Raw genomic sequence first — 6,000 nt, forward strand, 5'->3', positions numbered from 1 at the left:
TTAAATCCATTGAAACGACAAAAAAAGACAAACACTGTCTGACACCGTTTGAAAATTTACCTTCCGACGAAAGAAAAATTTATGCTTGAATATTTCCTCGTCATATTTTCTTATTGTATTGCCTTTTTAGCATAAAGTGTAATTTTCAGTTGGCTTTTCCTCGTTACAAGTTGTAAGTTACAACGAACTCACTGTAGTAAAGTTTTAGCTGTAAAAAATAACCTTTTGCGAAGAGTTGGCCTAGTGTGTTGTTTGTCGTGATGTTGTTTATATGTTTATGCTTTTGCAGTTTGTATTCAAATTTATAGTGGCCGTGTATGTTTGGCACTCAGGGGAATGAAACTGACGTACAAACCGCGTGAATATTCGACTTTGAAGGACTGGAACTGACATACAAACCGCGCAAGAGACTAGGACTTTGGCTTCAATTTATATCTATAAAATGTATTGTAGTTATCATTCCAGAGATATATATATATATGGAGTTCACTGACCAAAGGTCAAGGGTTGCACGTGCTCGAGGTTCTCACAAACCTCTCCAAGGTTTGCATAAGGCAGTGCAAACACGAAAACAACTTTTATTTCTTTTATTCATTAATAATAATGTGAAAAAGACAAACGTTTCCATTTTTTCTCTTAAATGTATTCATGATCAATTTGCAAATTCTCTTTGACTGATTTATTGTTTCGATTGATTTGATTGGTTGAGCTCAGATGTACTTTGCACTGGCTAATGCAAACTCAGCTCTAGAATAATCAACGCACGCGTTTCATTGTGTTTATATTATAATTTAAGACGATGAATTACCTTATCGAAGCATCTATTGAAAGACAGATTGACATCTGTCGCATGTACACGGTGTGGTAAACCTATTTACAAAATTTTATATGTATTTTTCCAAGTGCTTTATTTATTGAATAACCAGAAGACTTTTTACTAATGTCTTCAACTAAGGTTGTTACTACACTTCCAAACTCCTAAATTTGCAGGTATTATCGCATTAGCTACAGAAAAGAACAAGAGCTATTTTTACTTTACTATATGACATTGTTCCAGTCATGTAATCATACCATATCATGAGATTATAACATCATCACAAGAAATCATCATGGATGACTAAGATACAACAACATAAAAATATTAATTGATCTCAAACCAAAATTCACATGAATATCGTTTGATTTTCATGTGATCAATTCTTACTTAAATACGATCTCACAACAAACACTTCATTGCACAAGTCACCACAGCCTCAAAGTAGGTCGATATAAGTAGACAGAATTATTGCTACTTTATTTTGTTGCATTTTTACTTGTTACAAAAAAGAAGTACAAGAAAAGTTAATTTCAACATTATTGCTACAAAATGTAATATGTAAAAAAAGAAATACATTTGATCATTTTGTTTTAGCTATGAAAAGAGCTTACATACTGTTGTGTTTACTGGTTTTTATTGATTTTGTCAAAATGGAGCGATACAAGCAAATGAAGGAAAGACCGACGAAATCATTATTGGAAAATACGTACAAAGAGGTTGGTCGTCTTAATATTTATCAAACATAAACATTTGATAATAAGGAGTGGGGCAAAGTCCATAACCATGAACTAACCAACGTGTGTCACATGAAAGCAATCAAAATTATTCTATAAAGCAAGAGAAATTTTCTCAGTCGATCACAAAAATTATTTATAAATTTGATGTTCTGCTTTTTGGCTTTGTTGCACTGACTTCACTGCACTGGCTTAATAATTCTGGTTTCCTAACACAAACACAACTTATAATAAAAAGTAAACGCATTTTGATAATCAGCGTCAGAGAGCTAAACCTTTATATTTTACTTGCTACGTCTTTTTTTTGTCAGATAATCATAAAAAGTCATAAGAAATTTAATGAAAAGTAGACAAACGTTTGCGTTCTGATCAACTTTTAGTAGCCCCAGGCGGTTCAAAACGGTAAAAGTTGTGATATTTACTAATAATGTTTCCGCTAAAGCGTCATATACAAAAGTTGTTTTTTTTCAACAATGATTTTCTTACAATGATGAACCCGAACGTTTGATATTCTACTACAAACAACATGTCATTCAGAAATACAGATGCTAAATCAAGACGTTAACCAGTGAGTGTAATAAAGTACGAGGTCAAACGCATATCGATCGTGGGAATGCTGCTGGGGACTTTGGGGTGGGTGTCACTTCCTCTAAGGTTGAGAAGTAGGTGCCTTTAGGGCAGGCAAATTAAAGACATTTGAAAAGGTGCTTTCTTGTTATTTTCACTTTGTACAAAAAAGCCTTTTATCAATTATTTTCACTTTGTTTACTTTTAATTTCTTGTTTTATTAAAAAGTGTACTCAAAATGCAGTGAATGACGATTTTCAGGAAATTAAAGTTGCCCCAGGGTTCAACCCTAGACACCTTGGATTTTCTCAATCTTGTGTCTTTGGTGTTTGCAGCTAATAAACACACCACTTTAATATCTTTAGCTACGGACTTGAAAGAATGTAACTTTACTTGACCAATTGTCATGTGACTTTAAATTTCCACATAAAAGACTACTTAGATATGTAACATTTTGGCTAAGTACAGCACACATCCAGCCAGAGATTGAAGCCTCCGTACGCCTCCAATGTAACTAGTTATTTTGAAAATTGTTATATTTTTCTAATATTGAGCTTGTTAGTTGGAATTAGATCTTTAAACCTTGTTCTCGGCACACATTTTAAGAAAAGAGAAGTTTTAATGTCAAACAAAAGTTTTAATTATCGCAATGTTAATAGAAGAAAAATTTAGACAGCTAAAATATATTTCAGTTTGAAATAGAAATCATTAGTAAAGGCAATGGTGTAATTTCTAGAGCAAGTTCACATAAACATGCATACGAAAGACGCTCTGTTTAAAGAAAGCTTTCAAAGCTTTACATTGTAATTATACATTTTCCCATGGTAAATTGGTAATTACCAAAAAACGCACAGCAATCTATCAATCATTGTCGAGAATATCTTAAAGTATATTATTTTAAATGTAAAATATGCTACTCATTATAATTGTAAAACGACTTAAGTAATGTGCTCAAAACATTTGGAAAAAACGAAGATTTTATTATCGAACACACAGTTTTTCATTCTTGGAATATCAATAAGAGTAAAAATGTTCTTTTTGAGTATTCTTAGTTCTAAATAGAAATATTTATAAATGTAATAAGTGTCATTATATCAAAAATGACTTAAATAATGTACTCAAATCATTAATCAAATTTCTTCTAGAATGTAAATCGTGTAAGTTGTGGAAAAATTCATGGAGTGCCACAATGGTGTCCGGATGGTACAAAATGTTGTCCAGTTCATAGTTTTGAGATCGAGTTTGAAAATTACCGTTGTTGTCCTTGGTTGAATGGAATTTGTTGTTTTAACGGGAATTGTTGTCGTTCAGGTTCTGGGTGTTTAAGGTTTGGCAAATCGTGTTCTGCCCGATGGAATTCAACACATGTATGAATAAAATAATGTATAATCTTTTCCATGATTACGAATTTCTTTATCTTGTCTGGTTGGAATGGATATTTTTTCATTTATTTAGATTTTCATATACAACACAAAAATTTAGGCAATATATATCTTGAAATATGTTGGTTTTATGCAATTTATTGAGTAATTAATATAGCTCTTTAAATTGTATCTTTCGCATTGATTTTTACTTTTCTTTATGACACTGAGCTGTATATATACTTGGAGTGCGCGTATTTGAATTTGTGGCAAGAAATATACTTCTTATTTTGTCGTCTGACGTTAAAACAAACATTTACTTACTATCTCGTGCACTGCACGTTTTCAATTGACCGTGCTGTGTGCATAAATTAAACGTTTGTTATAGTTTCAAAACTTGACGTTATAACCTTTACTAAAATCCATCATATTGTTCATCTTCTACGTTCGCTTAATTTATTGCATATAAACTACAGCTTCCATTACTTAACTTGTACGCCTTAGCGATTAATAATTTAAATTTTTAAAACTGTAACAAACATTTCATCTTTGCACACCGCACGGTCAATTGCAATTGGGTGTAATCAAAGCTTGCACTGATGCGCAAATTGACATCTGTCACCGTGTGGTGAATCTATTTACAAATTTTTCATGTATTTCTTGAAGTGTTTATTTATAGAATAAGCAAAGAGTTTTAACAATTATCTTAAAGGTTGCTCTTACACTTTAACACTCCTAAGTCCTAAATTTAAAGGTATTGGAAACAGAAAATGACAAGAGCTTTTTCTATTTCAGTATATGTCTTTCTTCCTGTCCTATAATCTTATACCATGTCATGAGATTCTAACGTCATCACAAGAATTCATCATGGATGATTAACATACAATAACATAAAACGATTAATTGATCTCAAATTAAAATTCACAAGTTATATCAACTGAGCTTCATATGATAAATTCTTACTTAAATACGATCTTATATATTAAAGTAATCAATTGCACAAGTCAGCAGGGGCCGGTTGCACGAAAGGTGGATAACTCTTATCAATAGGATAAATCTCTTTTTCACTTGATCAAATTTTTCACATCTTCGTCAAAAGATAGGGATTGTCACACTCCCACAATCACTGTTCAAAGTCTCTGGCTAATAATACATGTCACGTGACTAGCTAACATCTTCACATTTGCGTCATATATAACATTTCGCAAAATTTAGAAATGCCATCATCAAAATTTTCACTGAAAACTATACTAGATTTCATTTAATCAAATCATCTTTATTATCCCGCTGAGTCGGTTGATGAAGTAGATTAAAATATTTGTCTTAGAAGATCTGACTGAGCAGAAAAATTGCGTACATATTTTTTTCAAAATGTAAGCCATAATGTTCATTTAACGCAGTGTTTTGGGAAATATACCCAAAGGCCGAGAAATAAAAAAAACGTGAATATTCATGATAGCTACAATAAATAATGTTATGACAAATGACTTCGCTTGGCCCCAAATTTTGTCCCTTTTTTTTTTCCAAAACAAAGCGAAATGGGAGGGAAAACCGGTGGATCCGGTAAAAAACCCTCCAATAAATAAAAAGATCAAAATTTAGAAAAATTTAGTAAAATTTTTGTTGTTTTAAGATGTTTCATATTTTTGTTGTTTTCAATGATCCCGATGATCTACTTTAACATGCAGCGTAGTCAGATCGTGGCTTCGTCGTTCGTATTTTAAATTTGCAAAGCGGCAAAAAAAGCGTCGACAAAAAAAGCGGCGACAAAAAAGTGGGCTGACTACCCTATTTATTGACACTGCAAATATTTTGTGCTCGAACAAAAGAAACGAAAACTTTAGTAGAGAACAAAAAATGAAAGAGTGCAGAGTGTTAACACAAATTTCAATGAATAGACGAAAAATAAAAACTAATAGCAGCTCATACATAAATCATATGAAAAATTCGTTCAATTCGTTGAACCTGATCATTCACCTACCAAAAACAAAGAAAAATGAAATGACCAAAGTGACGTCGTGACTTGCATACAAATTATTTTTGATGTCTACTAGATTTCATTTAATCAAAATTTCTTCAATCACAAAAGACTTTTATTAATAGCTGGCTTTCACTCGTGTGTTTTGTCCGAAAATTTGACAATTGTGAAAATTTAGTTTTACGGAAATTTTTAACGGTTTAATTTAAAAATGCGTTATACTGATTAATAGTAAGCATAACGAAAGTCACAAGTGGGAATCTTTCAATAAGGATGCTTGTTTCTTCGTGCTTCTGTCCAACTTGATCGCACATTCATTATCTAGTTATTAGGCCTACAGACATAGCGACTCTATAAAAAAACAGATTATAAATGTCAGCATAATGAATGACTAAAATCAGAAATTATATATTTTGCAAAGAACAAAACTTTAATACCTGATTTTCAAGCATTGTCCTGGTCCGTCTGATACAGGCATCTTAGTAGGTCTTTTCCCCTTTTTTTACAGCGCAGTTTTTACGTGTATATAGTAGAAATATTATT

At 31.8% G+C, this 6,000-nt stretch overlaps 1 long non-coding RNA gene across 1 annotated transcript; it reads left to right on the forward strand.

Annotated features, from left to right (window-relative positions):
* Positions 1 to 1,200: 1,200 nt before the first annotated feature.
* On the forward strand, positions 1,201 to 3,788 carry LOC124451549. Its single transcript, XR_006950510.1, has 3 exons — positions 1,201 to 1,258; positions 1,412 to 1,533; positions 3,264 to 3,788. It is a non-coding gene; the product is annotated as an uncharacterized LOC124451549 (long non-coding RNA).
* The last annotated feature ends 2,212 nt before the right edge of the window (positions 3,789 to 6,000 follow it).

This window comes from Xenia sp. Carnegie-2017, unplaced genomic scaffold (assembly GCF_021976095.1).
Source record: "Xenia sp. Carnegie-2017 unplaced genomic scaffold, XeniaSp_v1 HiC_scaffold_24, whole genome shotgun sequence".
Taxonomy (NCBI): domain Eukaryota; kingdom Metazoa; phylum Cnidaria; class Anthozoa; order Malacalcyonacea; family Xeniidae; genus Xenia; species Xenia sp. Carnegie-2017.